This window comes from Pteropus alecto, unplaced genomic scaffold (genome assembly GCF_000325575.1).
Source record: "Pteropus alecto unplaced genomic scaffold, ASM32557v1 scaffold156, whole genome shotgun sequence".
Taxonomy (NCBI): domain Eukaryota; kingdom Metazoa; phylum Chordata; class Mammalia; order Chiroptera; family Pteropodidae; genus Pteropus; species Pteropus alecto.
The window spans coordinates 107,176-126,119 of NW_006437746.1; the positions used below are offsets into that span (position 1 = coordinate 107,176).

Below are 18,944 nucleotides of genomic sequence, written 5' to 3' on the forward strand. Positions count from 1 at the left end.
GAGGGAGAGAGAGAGGTTGGGTGTGGAGCTTGAGAATACACAGAGGCTTTGTCTGGGTGGCTGGCAGCTCAGCTGGGGTTGTATTCCTCTGTTTACCGTTGAAAGTTGGGGACTGAAGTTTATGGTACATATGTGAATTATATTTCAATAAAAACAATTACTTTGTTTTTAGTTAAAAGTGGCAGGTTAACTACACATGGTTATTTTATCTACTCTTGCTTTAAAAAATTTACTAAAACTATAGTAGTAAAATATTTCTAAAAGATAAAGAATTAAAAAAAAAATGTTTACTCCACAGGGGAAGTAGAGAATTTTTAAAAAGCTTTTAAACGCTTTTTACCCCCAAAGAACAAGAAACACCAAAAGATGAGAGATTATAGCATAATATGGGGTGACAGAAAGTGGGTGGAGGATGGTAACCGAGTTGGCAGAGTGGAGGAGTTCCAGTTTAAGAGCTTGCAGGGGTGACGCCAGAGAAGAAGCATGTCAGGAATATGTGTTGAAATGCGAAGAGTCCTCCACACTTGGGGCGCCAGGCATAGTGGAGAGCAGAGCTGAGGCATGGGGAAGCTGCACATTCCGAGGAGAGTTCCAGGTTCACGACACCAGCTAGCTCTGGTCACTGGAAGTTCATTATGAAGAAATTTCCAGACTAAGAAACTGTGGAGGTGATGGACAGGGCTTAGAAAAAGGACATGTCCACATGTGGGTCCCTTGCCTACTCTGATCACAGAATATCAATAGCAAGGTTTTCAAACTCCCCTACTCTACCTACCCATCCCGGCTAGGCTAGAAAATGGATTGTTTTTTTCCTGAAGAAACTGAACAATCCTGGGAGACAAATCTTCTAGCTACTTAGGTCTGCCTTAGTAAAGGCCAGCATGGCTGCCTATCGCATCACTCATCAATAAGCCTTGTGCTTGTACTTGGAGCTTCCAGTCACCTCTTGTGTGCCTAACTATTAAATAGCAGTGGACAGGGAAAGATCACCAAACAAAGGGGAAAACTTCCAACAAGAAGGGGAGAGATGAAAACAAAACCAGGATGAAGGGACCTGGAGTAAACAAGCCAACTAAACACAAAAAACAAATAAAACAAAAAATAAACATTCCCCAGTGTAGCGTAATTACTATTTTCCTAGAGTTTAGAGAAAATACTATGTATTTTGAATACGGAAAAGTCAACAAACAAGAATGAGGTCTTAGAATTTAAAAATATGATTACCAAAATAAAATATAGAATTCAATAGTTATACAATGAATAAAATAAGAAAAATATATGAAGGGCAAAACAAAAAGGCAAAGAACTAGAAACAAAGAGAAGAAAGGGGAACAACTTTGAGGATCAATTTAGTTTTCTGTTGTTATTTTTTATTAGTTTTCAATAGCCAACTAATAGAAATTTCAGAAAGAAGAAAATGAAAGAAAGTAAATAAATAAAAACAGTAAAAAGAAAAATTACAGAAATGAACGTTATAAATTTCTAGATAAAAATGGTCCAAGTAGGGATGAAAAAAGATTCAGGATAAAGCCAAGCACAGGGAAGTTTTGGGACAATTGGTGTTAAAATAAGATCTCCAACATTCCCAGATATTTTTTTAAAATCTTAAAAGAATGGGATTCTGAAAGGTCCACAACTTCTCAACAACAGCACAGAAGGAAAAATACAGTAAAACAATGCATCCACAATGCTGAGGGAAAAGAATTTTTAACCTAGAATTCTATACCCAGCCAGACAGGCAGTCAAGAGTGAGGGTGGAATAGAGCAGCTTTCAGGCAGACACACTCAAAAAAAAAAAAAAAAATCACTAAATATAAATCACTAAGTATATGCTCTTTCTAAGGAAGATACAGAGGGTGTGCTTCAGAAAATAAGAGAGCAAACCAAAAATGAGAATGACATGGGATCCAGGACAGAGGTGATCCATTACAACAAAGCAAGGAGAGCGAGTCCCAGTTTGCACCAGGCTCAGAGAGCGACCGGTCTAAAACAGAACAAGAGAAGAGAGGATTACGGAAGACAATAGAAATAAACGGTTGTCTGATATATTGGAATGCTTGAGAAATTGACAGTTACTTGACAGATCTGTTGGAATACTTGGAAAAATGAGGGATAAGTAAATAAAAAACTAAGCAAATTAAAAGAAATCAATGAGAGCAAAAACAAGACGATTATTAACTTCAGGAAAAGTAAAATTATAAAAAGAAAGGAAACAATCATAACTGATCACACGGTTGCGTAGGAATAGTATATATACGTATTTATAAATACTGGCTGATACAACTACATTCAGTGAGTAAGCGAAAAGGCAGAGGAAGGAGTAGAGTGTAAGAAAGTGAAACCCTCGCTAGGAAGCCAAAAGTCTACAATCAGTACGTTTATAAATGGCTGTTTGTGCGAATTACTTAACAGTATGGAAATATAGAAAATATAGCTAAGAAAAGTTAAGTGTGCCTGCCTCTGTTGAGTGAGATTATGGAGCGAGATGAGGTGGGAAAAGGGGCTATTGCCTTTCAACATAAACCATTTAATACTATTATAACTTTGCCCAAGTATTATTTTGATAAATATAAATTAAAACTAATTAAAATAGTACCTATAGAAACTGTGGAGTTCTCGTTTGCCATAGTACCACACAGTACCACATAGCAAGACTGGGTGGCTTAAACAACAGAAATTCATTGTCTCAGAGTTCTCCGGGCTAGAAGTCTGAGATCAAGATGTCGGGAGGGTTGGTTCCTTCAGAGGGCTGGAGAGAAGGGTCTGTTCCAGATCATTCTCCTTGACTTGTTTGTCAATGACCATCTTCTTCCTGTGTCTTCGCATTATTTCCCTTCTATCGTGTGTCTGTGTCCAAATCTCCCCCTTTTTATAAGAACATTACTGTCCCACCCTAATGACCTCATTTTAACTTAATTATCTCTCTAAAGACCCCATGTCCAAGTAAGGTCACATTCTGAGGTATTGAGGGGTTAGGTCTGCAACATATGAGTTTAGAGGGGACACAATTCAGCCAATAACATGTGGGGATTGTCGGCTGCAGCCAAAGTTTCTGGAGAAATTATATGTAAGGTTAGCAAGTGACTTAATTTCGGCCACGAGTCTACTTGGATTCCTGAGTGGTCTTGCCCTCTGTGGAACACAAAGCTGCCAAAGGAGTGACACTGACTCAAATGTGGCCTCGTAAGCTGACCTTCCAAGACGGAAAACGCCACCGCAGGTAGGGCAAGCATCAACATTTAAATAGGAATAAAAAGAGATGGCATAGTGACTGTTCCGTGGGACCTCCACACTTTGGTTGCATAAGTGATAACTACCACTCCATAATCCTGGAGGAGAAGATCTAAGGCGGAACTTCACAAAAATCTGCTATTAAGGACCTTTTTTTGTTAAAGGTTTTAGAAGCAGAGTCCTTTAATAAAGATGAACCTTTATAACCTACCCACTCTATCTTGCACTTTTTAAATAGCCTGAATTCTAATAAGGAAGGGTGTCCTTACAATTTCTGCCCACCCCTATTTTCCAAGCTTCTTTAAGGCCAGAACCACAATAGCTAACACCGATGTAGCACTAAGCACCAGGCACAATTCCAACACGCGTGACCTCTTAACTGACTTGGTGACTACCCTGAGACCTCCGGAGCCCATGCACTGAACCACCTTGCTCTGCTCCCTATGGCTTCAGCACGTCCACTGCAGCACAAGCAAAGTGCTGGCCTCACCGTAGGACTGAGTCAGCCAGCAGACATGTATAACTGGTTACTCAGATCCAGACTGTTTAATTAGCCAAGAAGTTGGTGTGCCGCGGTCCAGCCACGACAGGATCCAGGGGGCCCCGAAGGTGGGCAAGGCGTCGGCGCGGGAGACAGTCGACTACACAGCTCAGAGGCGGTGTGACACTGTTCCGTTTTATTGTGATTTGAGTACAACTTTTATACTTTTTATTTGGCATTTGATTATACTTTGTTGTTAAGGTAGCAGGGAGTTAAATTTCTGTGGTTAGGCGGAGCAGAAAATCTTATAGAGTATATTATTATTAATGTTCATGATTAACTAGTACATTTTTCTCTCAATCATTAGAACAGAACTACCTGATGGAACAATCTAAACTTTTAATTATTATATCTATTACGTAAGATACAGTTTGATTTAAGTAAAGGTGATAGATAGATGTATTCATAACAGCAAGTATTGGCTTGTGGACAGACATTGTTCTTCTTTCTGCCTGAAGAAATCTTTTAAATGCTATTTGATTTATGCTATATCTAAAGTTCAAGCTGAACCTTTCTCATAGCTGTTCAAAAGTTTCCTTGGTGCAGTAATGAGGAAAATATTTATAAAAATCAGTTTTACAAAGCTGCTTTCATAAGCTAAGTTTCTGTTCCTTTGTTTTTAAGCACCAAGGAGATCCTGACCTAGCCAGCCTTTCTATGAAACTTAAACTACTATAAGGCACATGAATTCTATCTTTATTCACTACATGTATACTATCTTTATTATAAGCTTCTGAATAAGGCAAAGGAAGATCAGGTAATCTTTTCATGCTATTAGCCCCCCTAGGTGGATACCAGAGTTTTCTATTTATCCACTAGGCCACAAAAGGAGGCCCTTCTATAGTAGGCACAGGCTTATGAGTAAATTTCTTATCCTTACTAATTTTTCTACTAACTGCATGGGAACAGGAGTATAAACTGGTTCTAGTAATTCAGCTTGTTATAATTTATTCATAATATCTTTAAGAGGCGTGTCAAAAGGAATTTCCCTTAATAATTGTTCAAATAAAGGGTTTACGCATTCTGGACATGTCAGGGTGACTAGAGCTGATTCCATACGCGGGGAATTTACTACGTTTTCCTCAGAGCCAATTTTGAGGAAATCCATTTGTATAGCGTTTACACTTACTAGAATTTGCGCTACCCAAATTCCCCCTATTAATAGGATCATTTCTAAGAAACCAATTATCCCTAAACACATGCCACGTCCTCGTTGTTGACGATGCATTCCTTGAAGCCTCTGTCCCCATCTCCGGACCTTGTCACGCAGTAGGGTAGAAAGAGGACGCGGCATTGGTGTACAATGAGATTTATACAGGATGTTTTCAGTCTCACTGGATTGTCTCTTCGAGGTCCCCTAGCATGATGATGATGATGATGACGACGATGATGATGACGATGATGATGATGATTTTTACATTTACTGTGACAAGAGCCTAAAAGGGAACGTAATGACTATGTTGGCATTTATATCTCACCGTCATGCAAGGAGCTATGGGAATTTAAGAGGAAAGGCTGCTGTTGATTGGATTCGTTTCAGAAATATCCTTTCAATTTTTAAATCATTAGCGTGTGGTTCTATATATATAAAATGAAATTTAGGAGAAGCACGAGTTATAGGACCCATCAAATTGAAGAGGCATAGAGTTATGAGACTCAATGGTCCGACCCCTAAATTTTAAGAAAATGATAAGAAAATGCCAATGTCTGAGACTGAAGCCAATATAATCATGTTAACTGAATGAGAGTTTCATCATTTACAGAAATCATCTACCACAAGAGATTGTTTCTAAAGTTTTCATAAATTGGAATGAAAGTAATAATTGTCAGAGAATCTTCCAGTTCCCCTCTCAGTAGCAACTAGACTGGGGAACTGGTGTTGAATCGTGTGAGGGCACGCACATGCGATGTCAGTCTTGCTGTGTGTGCGTGTGTATGTGGGGTGGTGTGTTAGGAGGGTGGGCGTAGACGGATATTTACTCCACATAGAGTATGAAAACAGGATCCTAAAAACAGGCAGTCGTCAGCGTGATTCCAACTCTGTTCCTGGCTGGCAGGTGCGGCTTGTGGCATGTGCAGTGAGGCACGGTGTGGGTGGTCGTTGTGGTGGGTGTGTCGCTGGCAGGAAGGCGTGCGGTTTGGTGGGGTGAGCTGATGCGTGATGTGGTGTGGGTGGACTTGGCATGTGGTTTGATGCAGTAAAGAGTGGCCGTGGAGAGAGCCTGCGTGAGGGGTTTGGCAGGAGGCATTAATTTCGTGGGAGGTGGGAGGTGGGAGACTGGACTATATGTGTGTGGGGATGTCGTATAGACATGGCTTGTGAGTGAGTGTGTGTGTGTGTGAGACAGAGAGAGAGAGAGAGAGAGAGAGAGGTGGTTGGTTGAAACTTAGCTTTTGTTTAGATTTTCTTTTGCCCTTTGTTTTGTCTTTGTTTTTGTCTTTGTTCGGCCTTTGTCTTGTCTTTGTTTCACTCTTTGTTTAAACTTTCTTTGGCTTTTGTTTGGTCTTTCTTTAGCCTTTTGTTTAAACTTTGTGTGGCCTTTGTGTAGTCTTTGTGTAGCTTTTGTTTTTAAGTAGATCTTGGCTGAGGACCCATCAAAAACACCTTGTGTAATGAAAACCCCGGATATATAATCTCTCCCTATATATTCTGCATGCATTGAGTGGCCTCAACAGCCCCCAGGGACCTGGTGCAGACGTGGAACGTGTTTCACATAACAACTGCTACTTCAAGGTAAGGGGATTCCACTGGCTTTGATCCTACTTCACACTGTACTTCATCTTCAGGTGTCGAGTGCACATTTTTGTACAGGTCATTTCATTATATCCCAGGGGAAACTTGTTGTAACAGCAGCCACGATTGGGTGGACATAAAAGGATGGAGAAAACAAGAACGGAGGACAACCAGGTTGTGCCGATGTGGGCAGAGAGTCCTCCTGCAGTGTTCTGGCTAATGTTTGGGCACATCTGAGCCTGGAGAGAGGCTCTGAACCCTAACTCAGATTCCCTCAGGTGAAAAGCCCCATGTTCCTGGAGCTGAATCAGCAGGGGCTACTGGCTTCTTCTTCTATTATTTATCATGACTTTTCTTCTCATCTAGGAAGAATGCCTTCCCTCATGCAGCTGGATTTATGTGTGGGGATACCAAAGGCGCAATGAAGCCCAAATCTTGTAAGAATTTTACTCCCTGTGGGCTAGCAACCTTAGATGGAAAGGCATTCACGCTTTATTTTGTACAGAACCTCAGAAATCACAGTCATGTTTTTTTTTGTTTCCTCCAGTTTTGTGGTTGATAGAAAAATGGAAGAAAAGATTATGTGTTAGGGGAATAAAGTTTTTAACTTGGCTAGAGTTCTAGGAAGATATTGGGGGAAAATTTTTTTTAATGCTTTGTGAATAAATCAAAGAGGCAGAAAACATTGTTGTCAGATGTTCAGCCATGCTATTTTATGTTTGTTTAGAAGAGCAGAGGGTCTTGGTGAGTGGATTTTAAAAATTGTTTCATATTTACAGAAAAATCGAAATAGTACAAAAATTCCAGGTGTATCTATATTACTCAAACATTGACTTTTTACCACATTCGCTTTATCATTCTTTCTCTGTGTACACAAATACATTTCTTTCTGAGCCATCTGAGATTAAATTACAGACATGATCGAAACCAGAAAATTAACATGGAGAAAGCGCTATTATCTAATCTACAGACCTTGACATGATCCTGATGGTTTTGAAGAATATCGGCCTCCTATTTTCTTAAATGTCCCTCGGTTTGAGTTTGGGTTTATGTTTTCTCACGATTAGGTCCAGATTTGGACCTAATCCGTTTTGGAAAGAGTATACTTGTGTTTTAGATCATATATATTCAAATTCAAACTTGAATCTGATTGTACGAACTTTTAATTCAAGAGCCGGTTTATCTAATGGTAACTAGGATTTTAAATGAGTACCTAAAATCTTACAAGAAAATGTGAAAAATGTATTTGACGCATGCAATCAATATACAGATGATGTATTATTGAATTATACGCTTGAAACCTATATAATTTTATTAACCAATGTCACCCCAATAAACTTAATAAAAAAAGAAGATATAAAAAATAAAAAATCCAGGGCTTTCTACGGAAAATTCACAAATATTCACCCAAAATGTACAAGCGCTGCCCTTTATTTATAAACGGTGGTTACAATATGTACATGAACTTGAAAGGTGTATAGTGAAGTATTTAATCTAGGTGCCTGTGTATGTTGGAGTCATGTTTACTACTCTATGAGTATTCATTTGATAAATGTGGTAATTCCTGTCTAAGCAAAACCATCTGCTAAAAACAGATACAATTCAATCAGGAGCTGTCCTGAATAGCTGCTCCAGACTTGCTGGTCACCTTTAACACGATGACAGGGGGCCTGGGAAAAAGAACTTTCATTTTGTAAGTGGGAAAACTTCTGTGTGGAGGCGGCTGGCAGTTTTATTATTCTTAAAATGATTTCTTTCGATATGCAAATGTAAAGCATCTGACTTTTTTTTTTTCCTCAGAGAAAATTACTCTGAAGTCATCAAAAATCTGAATGTGGGGGAATTGATTAATTTGTTATGTGATCTTTATAGTCCAGCGAATGAATTATGGCTTTAACGGAATCGAGAAATATTTTCTTTCTTAAATACGGAATTAGATGAGAAGTTTGGGGTTCATCCCAAGGTGCCATTTTAATGTCGGGGAACTCAGCTTTGGGGAAAATGTAGCATTCGCTATTATGATTGTGTTATTTGAGTCAGAGAAGTCACCCTGGAGTTTGAGAAAGTGTTTTTCTCAAACTCCAGGGAAGTACTGAAAGGCCCCAGAGGCCAGAGCATCAAGAATACAGAAAATAAGAAAGTGTTTTTCTCAAACTCCAGGGAAGTACTGAAAGGCCCCAGAGGCCAGAGCATCAAGAATACAGAAAATAAGAAAGTGTTTTTCTCAAACTCCAGGGAAGTACTTAAAGGATTATGTGTTCCTATGATGAGCCATCCTGGGGTGGAAAACGAAGGCCTCCTTCTCTCGCTCAGTCAGAAGAATTGGGGGTCGGGACACGGGAGGCTTGTGGGGTTCAGGAGAATCTTGCCGGTGGGAACTGAGTTGCTTCTCACAAGCTGGAAGCCAGGAACCCTAGGATTAGCTTCCATCATGTGGGCTCTGCAGGCCGCTGTGGCTTCCGGTGCTCTTGCAATAATGCTCTAGGTAAAAGCTTGATGTTAGCTGTGCTCTGGGTGGTTAAGGGACCAGTATGTTTTAAAATGTACGTGGATTTTGTTTTTATTTAGGTGTGGCCCCAAGCAGGGCCAGATGGGGAAGCACTAGGGTGGGTCAGGAGCCAGATGGACCCAGGAAGCACTAGGGTAGGTCAGGAGCCAGATGAACCCTCTTGCATGGGCAAGAGGCTTCGTTGTATCTTTTTGCAGGGATGAGTGAGCCAGGCAGGGTAAGCAATGCGAGGCAGGTTTAGGAGGGGCGAGTTTAAGTAATTTCAATGGGCTCTGGGGTGAAGGGGCTGTCCTGATTTTTCTGGTACCTGGCCCTGGGGTGATCAGTCAGAATTTGCCAAAGAAGGTAATTGGTGAGTTCAGGCTCTGGATCGATTGATTTGCTTATGAAAGGCACACTCACAGGGGAGCCATTTGCTGTCTCTAGGATTTAGTTAGCACTGGGAGGGGCAGTCACTCTAGAATCGGTAAGGCCCCAGAGGCCAGAGCATCAGGAATACAGAAAATAAGAAAACGTAGTTAATACACAGTCAGTGTCCACATCTAGAGTGAATGGGCAAAGGGAAAGGTGAGCAGCATTAGACTCTGGAGCGACAGCATTTAAAAGCCAGCACATGTGACACAGCCAGGTTCATGGAATGTGTATCTATTTCTAATGGGAGTCCAAAAATTAATTATAAAAACAGAGAAATGGATCTTCAGTGATCCACAGCAGTGGGTACATTAGTTTTAAACTGCTGTGTAACACATGACCACAAACTCTGTCTTAAAACCATATCCATTTATTATCTCACAATTCTGTAAATCAGACTTCCAGTAAACTTGGCACTCTGCTCAAGGTTTCGTGAGGCTGAAATCCAGTCTTGGGCTGGTCAGGCTCTTATATAGAGGCTATAGGGGGAGAATCTATACCCATGCTCATCCAGGATGTTGGCAAATTTCATTTCTTCGTGGTCGAAAGACTCAGGTCCCTGACCCCTTCCATCTTCACGCTGGTGGGTTGAGCTCTTCTCATGCTCTGAATGTCTCTGATCCTTTCTGTCACATTTCTCTGATTCCAGCTGGAGAAAAGTGTTGGCTTTTCAGTGCTCATGTGATTAGATCGGTCCAACCCCAAATCATCCAGGATAATCTCTCTATTTTAAGGTCTATAACCTTAATTACATTTGCAGAGTTGCCTTTGCCATGTAACATTACATATTTACAGATTTCAGCAATTGAGATTTGGAAATTGATTGAGAGGGCCATTTTGCCTGCCACAGGGAGTTTATAATTAATGGAAATGTCGAGCACTTGATTAGGCGTATTAGCTAGATTTCTCCATTACAAAACGACTATTTTTCTTTTTTAATTAATAAATATTTATTAGGGGAATATTTTGAGACTATGCAAATGCCCTATTTCTCCTTAAACTTTCACCTGCTAAGTTTAGCATCCGTGAGTGAATGCTGCTTGCAGAAATTATTATTGGTGGCGTTCTAAAGGTGACTTTCTATTTTCCGTCATTGGGTCTTCATTCATTAATTGGAATTATTCTTTAAGGAGGAGGGTCTCTTCCTCCCCATTTCTTTATTGTTATTTACTTATATCAGTTTGACTCCAACGATATTTATTTTATTCTTTGGTTCGTCATCCAGTGCTACTGTTACTTATTTTCTTGTTCCAGTGGAGTTAGCCACTGGGAGGTCTTGCTCTTTTGACATGCCCTAGTCCTTTATGAGTACTTGGTTACTTTCCATCGCTACAGTTTGCTCCAAGACCAACTTGTGTTTTCTCTGCCTCAGCTTGAAATCAACCACTTTTTTTGAGGATTCATGGTTCTTCTTATTGGACAATGGTATTTAGGAACCATGATCTGGGTACTAGGCATATTCTTTGTTACTGGGGTGTCACTTCTTCTAAGCCCTCAATGTGGACAGAGCTAGAGAATATAGGTCTGTACACTAATACATATAGACTCACATCTATATTTAGCTCTGTATCTCTGACTCCAACCCAGTACCACGAGGATCATTCTAGCGTTCCTGTTTTCCTTATTTATAACTTCATTTTCTGACAGAAAGAAACCTGATTTTCATTATTACAATATATATTTATTTGTTTAATCCTAGTACACATACAAAGACATTTTAGAGTTGCTAATCTAATACTTCTATGAGAAAAAAATGTACTAGCAAAGTATGCTATTCGTAAGTAGTTACTTTTGTCTTTAGCCTTATAATATCCACTTGAAACACTGTCTCCAAAGTTACTAAGGTCACCTCCTTTCTTTTCCATCCCTTCAGAGTAGTTGTGTGACTAACTTGTAATCCAGCTAGATTCATTTGTCACAGTCTGCATTCCATCTTGAGTTCCCTCTCCTTCCCCTCACCATGACTGATTTTTTTGTTTGTTTGACTTTTAAGAACATTTTCTTATTTTTTGGAAATGCCTCATCTTGTCACCCATTCTGTTCATCTTTTCTCTACTTCGTTTAGCATATCAATCACAACCATCTCCCAGTCTTTTCCTGCTTGCTATTTTATCTTCTTGGTTTCAGTCTCCTTTTCCTATGTCTTCATACGTCTGTTGATTTTTATTGTATGCTGAACGTTGTAGATAATAGATTGTAGGAGTTCTGGGTTATGTTAAATTACTGGAGGATCACCTTGATCCTGTCAAGGCTTGGTTTTAGACCTTGTTAGGGTGGACCTATTTCATCTTTGCCCTTACTCCTAGGTGTGGTCCCTACCCAATGGTGAGATTCTTTTTGGGGTCTCAACTGAAAGCCTGGTCTCCACCGCCACCAAGGTCTCACATTCCTAGTAATGTCTGAGCTCTGATATTTCTGGTCAGTTCTCAGCCTCTTAGCAACACTTTTTCCTTGAGCTTCCCATGGTTTCATTCTGAAATAGCACAACTTTGGAACTGGCCAATCAGGAAAATTGTATGTATCTTCTTAGTTGTTCCCGACTATAAGTTACTCTTCCCCACCCCTTCCAAGTCCCTGAAGTCATAGTAACCCCTAATTCTTATCTCTGCTTCCTCCTCTCTCTGCTTAAGCTCTTCTTCCCTGTACAGCAGTTGTCAACTAAGACAACTAATCAGAATAACAGGTTTCTTCTGGAGGTTATTTCGTGTCATTTCAAAGATCTGATATATATAAAGAATGGGACAAACGGTTATGAATAGTCACGTAAATCTCCATGTTGCATGGGAAAGCAAGACTGATATTCTGAAGAAGTTCTCAATTTAATGCTTTATCAAGGTGGATTCCTTCATTGAGTTTATAATGCAAAAAAACATCTCTCTCTTCCAGAAGTGTAGGGGAGAAGACAATCTTCTGACTCCTTTCTTTACATGCTTTACTTAATCGCGAAGACTTATATTTTTAGAACCAGACTCTGAAATTTCATTAATTTCAGAAATTTTATTTATTAGTGTTACAAGCAAAAATCAGGTTTGTAGAGCTCAGATTTACTGGGAGAAATGACTAAATATTTTTACTTAATGACAGTAAATTAACTGGACATATCGCATTTTTCTTTTATAATGATAAAATGGGCTTTAAAAGTTTGCGTGTGATCTTGTCATCACTCTGAATCTTACCCTTATCCCCTAATTGACTGACAGTATGTAGATCAATCATCATTCCCCTTCCTAGGACTATGAGAATGAAGCTCTGTGTATAATACACTTGAATTAACTACAACCTAAGTAACCAAAACATAAATTAACCAGAATACCTTTTCCTGCTTCGCTTTTAGGAAAAAAAGCAGCAAATGATACCAAGACAAGCTCATAAGAGAGATCTAATCACCAGATGTGTACGGATGAAAATACAGGTATAAATGAATCTCTTATACTCTTTTGGATTTGCATTCTAAATTATTGTATAATGATTGCTAGTATTCAGAATATCAACGTAGAAAGCAGAATCAGCAAAAGACTAAGCAATCAAACTTTCAGTAAGAATTAAACACTTTTAAAAACTATTCCAGATGTTACACAGTATTCTAGGGTTTGAGAGTAGAAATTTGGAAAAAAACACATTTCTATGGATTAGAGGAACCATGACGTCTTGAAACTACCCCATTTCTGAATCCAATAGTGCAAACATCTAGATCTCATTCACGGCTTCTTTTCTTTCAACTTGCTTTGTTAAGTGCCCCGCTAAAATTGTTGGTCCACTAGGTTCTTTGAGTTGACTTGCATGTCCATCTCCCCATCTATTCATTAATCTATTCACTTACCCATTTATCCTCACCTTTTTCTACCTTCTGTTTTGTTCCTATTACAGTTGTAGGATCCCTCATTTCAACTTCTCTCATGCAAATTCTCTGGCAAATCCCAAGCCTGGATGTACCTAATTTGTCTTCTTCACGTCTACACCCAGGCTGCCGAGGACAACTGGAGAAAAACACAAGGGGAGGGATTGATGCCACTACATATTTGTGGTCGGTGACCTCAACGAGGCTCCCAAAACTACCTGGAAGCTTAGTCTCCACATTTCTGCAAAATCTCCTTTAAACTCATTCTGTTTTCAAATATCCAACTCTCTCATTCTCAGCTGATAACCGTGTCTCCCACATGAGTGGCAAAATAAAAGCTATCAGATGGGAACGTCATACACCCAACTACTTTCCCCCTTCCAGCAAAGGCCAGCCCTTCGACAGGTGCTCTGCCTTCCCTCTCCTCAGGCTTTCCTCAAGAATATGAATTATTTCCTCTTTCTGACTTTATTTTAATCCCTTCCTGTCTATAGACCTTTCCCATCAGCACTTATGCATGCTCTCGTCATAACAAAAAAAAAGGAAGCAACGAACCAACCAATCGCCCCTCTACCACTCTCAAATCTAACACCATCCCCCCAAACAACAACAACAACAACAACAACAACAACAGCAACAACAACAACAACAACAACAACTGTGGAAACCACGTGCGTCTCTGGCTACCGTGGCTCTCCTCCCTTCCTTCTCAAACTTCTGGCCTGAGTTGATCACACGTTCTCTCTCCAGATCCTCAGCCCCCTAGTCCCACCACAAACCCTCTACTCTAATTTCCGTTTCCGCCATTCCATGGAGACGACTCTTGTTAAAGTCACAAATTATTTCCACACCACTTAAACTAATGTCCTCTTCACATGCTTGCAGCACGCCACCTCTCAGAGTCATTCCGCAAAGCTGACCACTCCCTCCATCGAAACACTCCTTCCCTTTGGCTTCCACAGTACCACACGTTCTAGTTTTCCTCCTTCCTCTCTGCCTCTTGCCTTTATTCTCTGCTGATCACCCCTCTTCCGTTTCACCTGTAAATGTGGGCGTGCCCCTAAGGACAGTCGGACTCTCTTCTCATTCTCTGTTCTGCCACCAAGGGAATCACATCCATCCTCATGGCTTCGAATGCTGCCTACACTCCAACAACTTTCAAATGCTGTCGCTCGCCCAGACTTCTCCTTTGAACTTTCCTCTTGACATCTCCGTCTAGAGGCCCCTCAGACACCACACCTTGAATGCATCTAAAACTCAACTCATGATTCTGCCTTTGCCTCCAAACCTTTTGCTCCCGTAGATGCTCCCAACACCCACCTAGTTGCTCAAACTACGTAACTTGGAGTCGCCTTTGACTCCTCCTCTTGTTTTTTTGAATAGATGAATCATTTCAATATAACATGGTAAATATAAAGATGGAGGCAGATAAATTACAAAATGGAACAAAGGTAAGAGGGCTTTCATCCAGCTGAAGCAGTCTACCAGTATAACTGCCATTGTGTGACTCAGATGCTGGCCCTGGACTCAAAATTTAGGGAAAAAGGTGGTCAAGAAGCCAGTGCTTATTTCAGTTTGTATCTGGCCTGGTCTCTTTGTTTCCCAAGACTAATGCCCTGGGAGAATCTAGGTCAGTATAGCAGCTTTCACCCTCCACTAGCTATCTCTGGAGCAACAAAGCAGCCCATCAAGCAATCTAGGTTCTCTCCGTTAGCCCCCTGCTATGACTGCAGGCCAAATGAACATTTAGGTTTCTCTATAAGAAAATGAAGATCTGGAAAATAGGTTGCCTTCTCCTTCATCCAGGAAGAATTAACAAGTTTTACCTACATATGAGTACATTCAAAATCTCATCATTTTCATAGAGGAGAAACACAATTCTCATTTCTTACATCACAAACAGATTAAGAAAGGCAAATAATTATAAAACTAAGCATACCTTGAACACATATTTTCTACTGAGAGACCACTTTATGTTGGAACCTTAATTCTTAAAATAGCCCTGCTGGGAATTGGACAAAAGCAGCCTGAGTCTGACATAACACCCCAGGGCAGAGAAGCACCTGGAGGGTTTAGATGCCTTCAATTCAATCACAGTTAACACTCATTCACTGAGTGGACAGCACAGCAGAACCCTGGGGATTCAGACAGAAAGCCTTCCCTCGGAGTTCAAGCTGGGGTCGTAGACATCCAGCCGCACTGTTATAGCATAGTGTGACATGTCCACCAATAGAAATATGTAGAAATTACGTAGAGATAGCGCAAAGGAGGGGCGGATCCTTTGACATGATGAGATCTTAGCTGGGTTCATTAGGATGAGTAGAAGTTCACCATACCAACGTGATGAGGAGAAGGCTTTCCAGGAAAAAGGAACAGCATGTGTCAAGGTGCATCTTTTGATCATAGGATGATGTTTCCGACCTATCGCAGCGCAGGGTGGTGGTGGGAGATGAAGGGGAAAGCGAGATTGGAGGAGTCTTGTGTGCCATATTAACAAGAGGCAGGACTTTGCTCTGTAACTGGGGAAAGCCTTGGAAGTTTTGGAGTGGGGGATGGATTAACAAGGGGACAAACTCACGCCTTTGGTTGCTTTTCCTGGGCCCTTTTGCCCCCTGTCTGCAGAAAATTATGGAATTATTTATCTGCATACAATTCTAGTGTAAATTCAGGTCCATAAGCTAAAACAATGTATTGTATAATTTTAGATCTTAACCAAATAAAGAACGTCATGTTATTAAAATCATGTTCAGAAAATTGCATTACTTCTTACAAGTTTATCTGGCTTCACTGTGATAAACAAGGTTTTTACTCCTAAAACATTTGCAAAATATATTGTCTATGTGCTGGAGACACCAACCTTGGGTCACATGTGTTCTCTTCTCTTAGAATAGCCAGAATCAGGTAGTCGGTTTAATCAAAAAGGACTTTTGCACAAGTCTGTGAGACAGGTGTCTGTGGGCAGTGTGGTCCTTGGGCCACTTTAATTTGTCCTTGTTGTCAGAACAAGACATAGCAGTGAGGGCTTTGCTTTGTTTCCTGAGTGGGTTGTCAACTCCAGTACAATTAGGACCTGTTTGTTTATGCTGTTTATATTTTCACAGCCTCCACGGGTCAAATCAGTATTAGATTTTGGCAAGATGCTGCTCTCTGGGTAAAAGTCCTCTGATTCAAAATTTATATCTGTATGACGTTTTCCTTACTTGGAACTGGTTTCCCGACAGAAATCTATCGTTCAGCGTTCCTGGTACTAATTTGTAAACATTTTAGTTGCCAAGGCCACAAATGGAGAAACCAGGACAAATAAAGATATCCTCAGAGACGGCATGTAGTAGTTACCACCGAAGTTCACTTCTTAACTGTATTTTTGCTGCTGTGGACTGATCGAGAGGGCGGCCATTGTCATTTACTGTGTACATCTACACTCAGAGGAAAGTATTAGCTCCTGGCCTGAGAGGGAATTAGCAAGGTCTCTAGGGGAGGTGGTGAACGTGGAATGAATTTACTCTGCAGCGATAATGTTTTTCATGGCGGAGGACTTGGGGCTGAGCAGCCTTTGGAAGGATGTGGTAGGTGGCAGAAGCCCAGGCCCAGAGTGGGACCTTGAAACCCTCCGCTTTTATTCCAGAAACGGCTCCTCGACAAAGCATCTGCATGCATTCCTCACTTGCAGGAAGAACTGGGCATCCTTCTGACAGCCTACGGCTCACAGCTGGGGCTGGTTCCTTGAGCCCAGCTCCAGCCCAGTCCCTGTTTGCTGAATGTTCCTACCCCTTCCCCTGCGCCTTCTCCTGCACTCTGATTGGCTGTTTTCCCCCCCTCTCCTTAGTTTACCGCGCCCCCCCTCCCTTTTTGGACCAATCGGAATGGACTTGAATTGACATTATCTTGTAGTTATTTCCCTTTCCCTTAGTCTTACAGAGTTAAGCATATTTGTATATGATTACGGGCTTTTAAAGATTCACTGACTCCATTTGTATGTTATATGTGTTGTATTCTCCTAGCGTTGCTAATTTTTCGACCGTGCCTACGGTCCTTTTGATTTACAGTAGTTTTAATTTTGATGTAGTCAATCACATCAGCTGGAAAGTTAATTATGTCAACATTATTTATTGACAAATCCACCCTCTCCCACCGGTTCATAGTAACATCTCATCATACACAAGTTCTCTCGTATAATGGATTTGTTTCTGAGTTCCGTTTTCCTCTCCACGGATCGTATTTGTCCATTTTTGAGCCCATGCCAACTATTTTAATTATTATCTCTTAGTAAAATGTTTCAATATCTGGTGTAAAAAGTCCTGTTACTCTTTTCAGAATTTCCTTGGTGATTCCTGGTCCTTTGCTCTTTCATCAAAGCAGATCGGCATGTTTCAAAAAAGATCTTCGGTAATTTGAATAAGAAATACATAGAATTTATGAATTAATTTTGGCAAATATTGCATCTTTAGCATATAGATCTTTTTCACCTATGAAAAAAATTCCTTTTATTTATTCACATGTTCTTTCATATTTTCACTGAAGTTTTGGAAAATTTTCTTCATAGGGATTTATATATTCCAATGTTTATTTTATTTCTTCATAGGGATTTATATATTCTAATGTTTATTTTATTTCTAGGTATCTCAGAATTCTCGTTGCTATTGAGAATAAATCTTTTCTCAGCCATTCTTTTCTATACTCCCTGGGTATTCTATGTTCCTTTGGCTATAAATCTCATCTATATGTCAAATACGCTTGAATCTCTCTCTCTCTCTCTCTCTCTCTCTCTTTCTCTCTCTATCTCTCTCTACCCCCTCACCCACCTCCATATCTGTCTTTACCTCTATTTTCTGATCCGTGTGGCCAATCACTTCCTTTCACAGCAAGTTGGAGGCTCATAAGTTTCTCACACTGAACATGCCTGAGACCGAACTCTCGACTCTTCCCTTCCCCATCCTTAAACCTGTTCCCATCTTAGTAAAATGATTCATCATCTAACCTAATTTCCTTTGGAGAAATCACTTTTATCCTTCTTTCCTGCCTCCATTAATCCGTCTACGTGTCTCGTTCATTGTTGGGCTTCCTGTATTGCTCATTCTGCACTCTGATCTTTAGCAATTTTGAGGCATATGTCAATGCTTCCAGCACAGACCAGCCTACTGTGTGGCATCATCAACACTTGATCCTCATTAGCATCTCAGATTTAACATGCTTGGCACAAAGTGGTTGCTCCATTAATATTTGTTGAATAAACGAATGTCGAAAACTGGACCCTTACTGCCCACCTCAGTATACTGCTCCATTAGGCACTTGCTCAAGCCATAAGCCTGGCAGTTATCCTTACACTGTTCTTTCCAATGAACCCCACATCCAACTGATCCTCAGGCGCTATTAATTTTGCCTCCAAGATCCACCTCTACTGCCACTGACCAGGGTAAAGTCCCTGTCCTCTCTCACTGGTCTCCTTGCTTCAACTCTTGCTTCTCTCCAGTCTACATTGCCAGAAGCCTGGATTATATTCAGCGAATATCAATAGGAAGACTCATCTCCTCTAGTCAAGAGTTTTCAGTGCCTTCCTGTTTCTCCTATTCTTTCGCTCACTTTCAAGGCCCAGGACCATCTTGCCCACGTCTCACCCTCCAGCCTCACGATGCTCCCCTTCTCTGGTTTCTTGAGCACATCAAGTCCCAAGGCCTTCTGT

General features: G+C 40.6%; 1 protein-coding gene across 1 annotated transcript in view; it reads left to right on the plus strand.

The window, feature by feature from the left end:
- The first annotated feature begins 6,276 nt into the window (after positions 1–6,276).
- MOBP (myelin-associated oligodendrocyte basic protein) overlaps positions 6,277–18,944 on the plus strand; it is a 27,576-nt gene continuing 14,908 nt past the window's right edge. The window contains exons 1-2 of the mRNA XM_006914810.3: positions 6,277–6,506; positions 12,761–12,838. The gene's annotated coding sequence lies outside the window, so the exon portion shown is untranslated. The remainder of the gene's footprint in view (positions 6,507–12,760; positions 12,839–18,944) is intronic.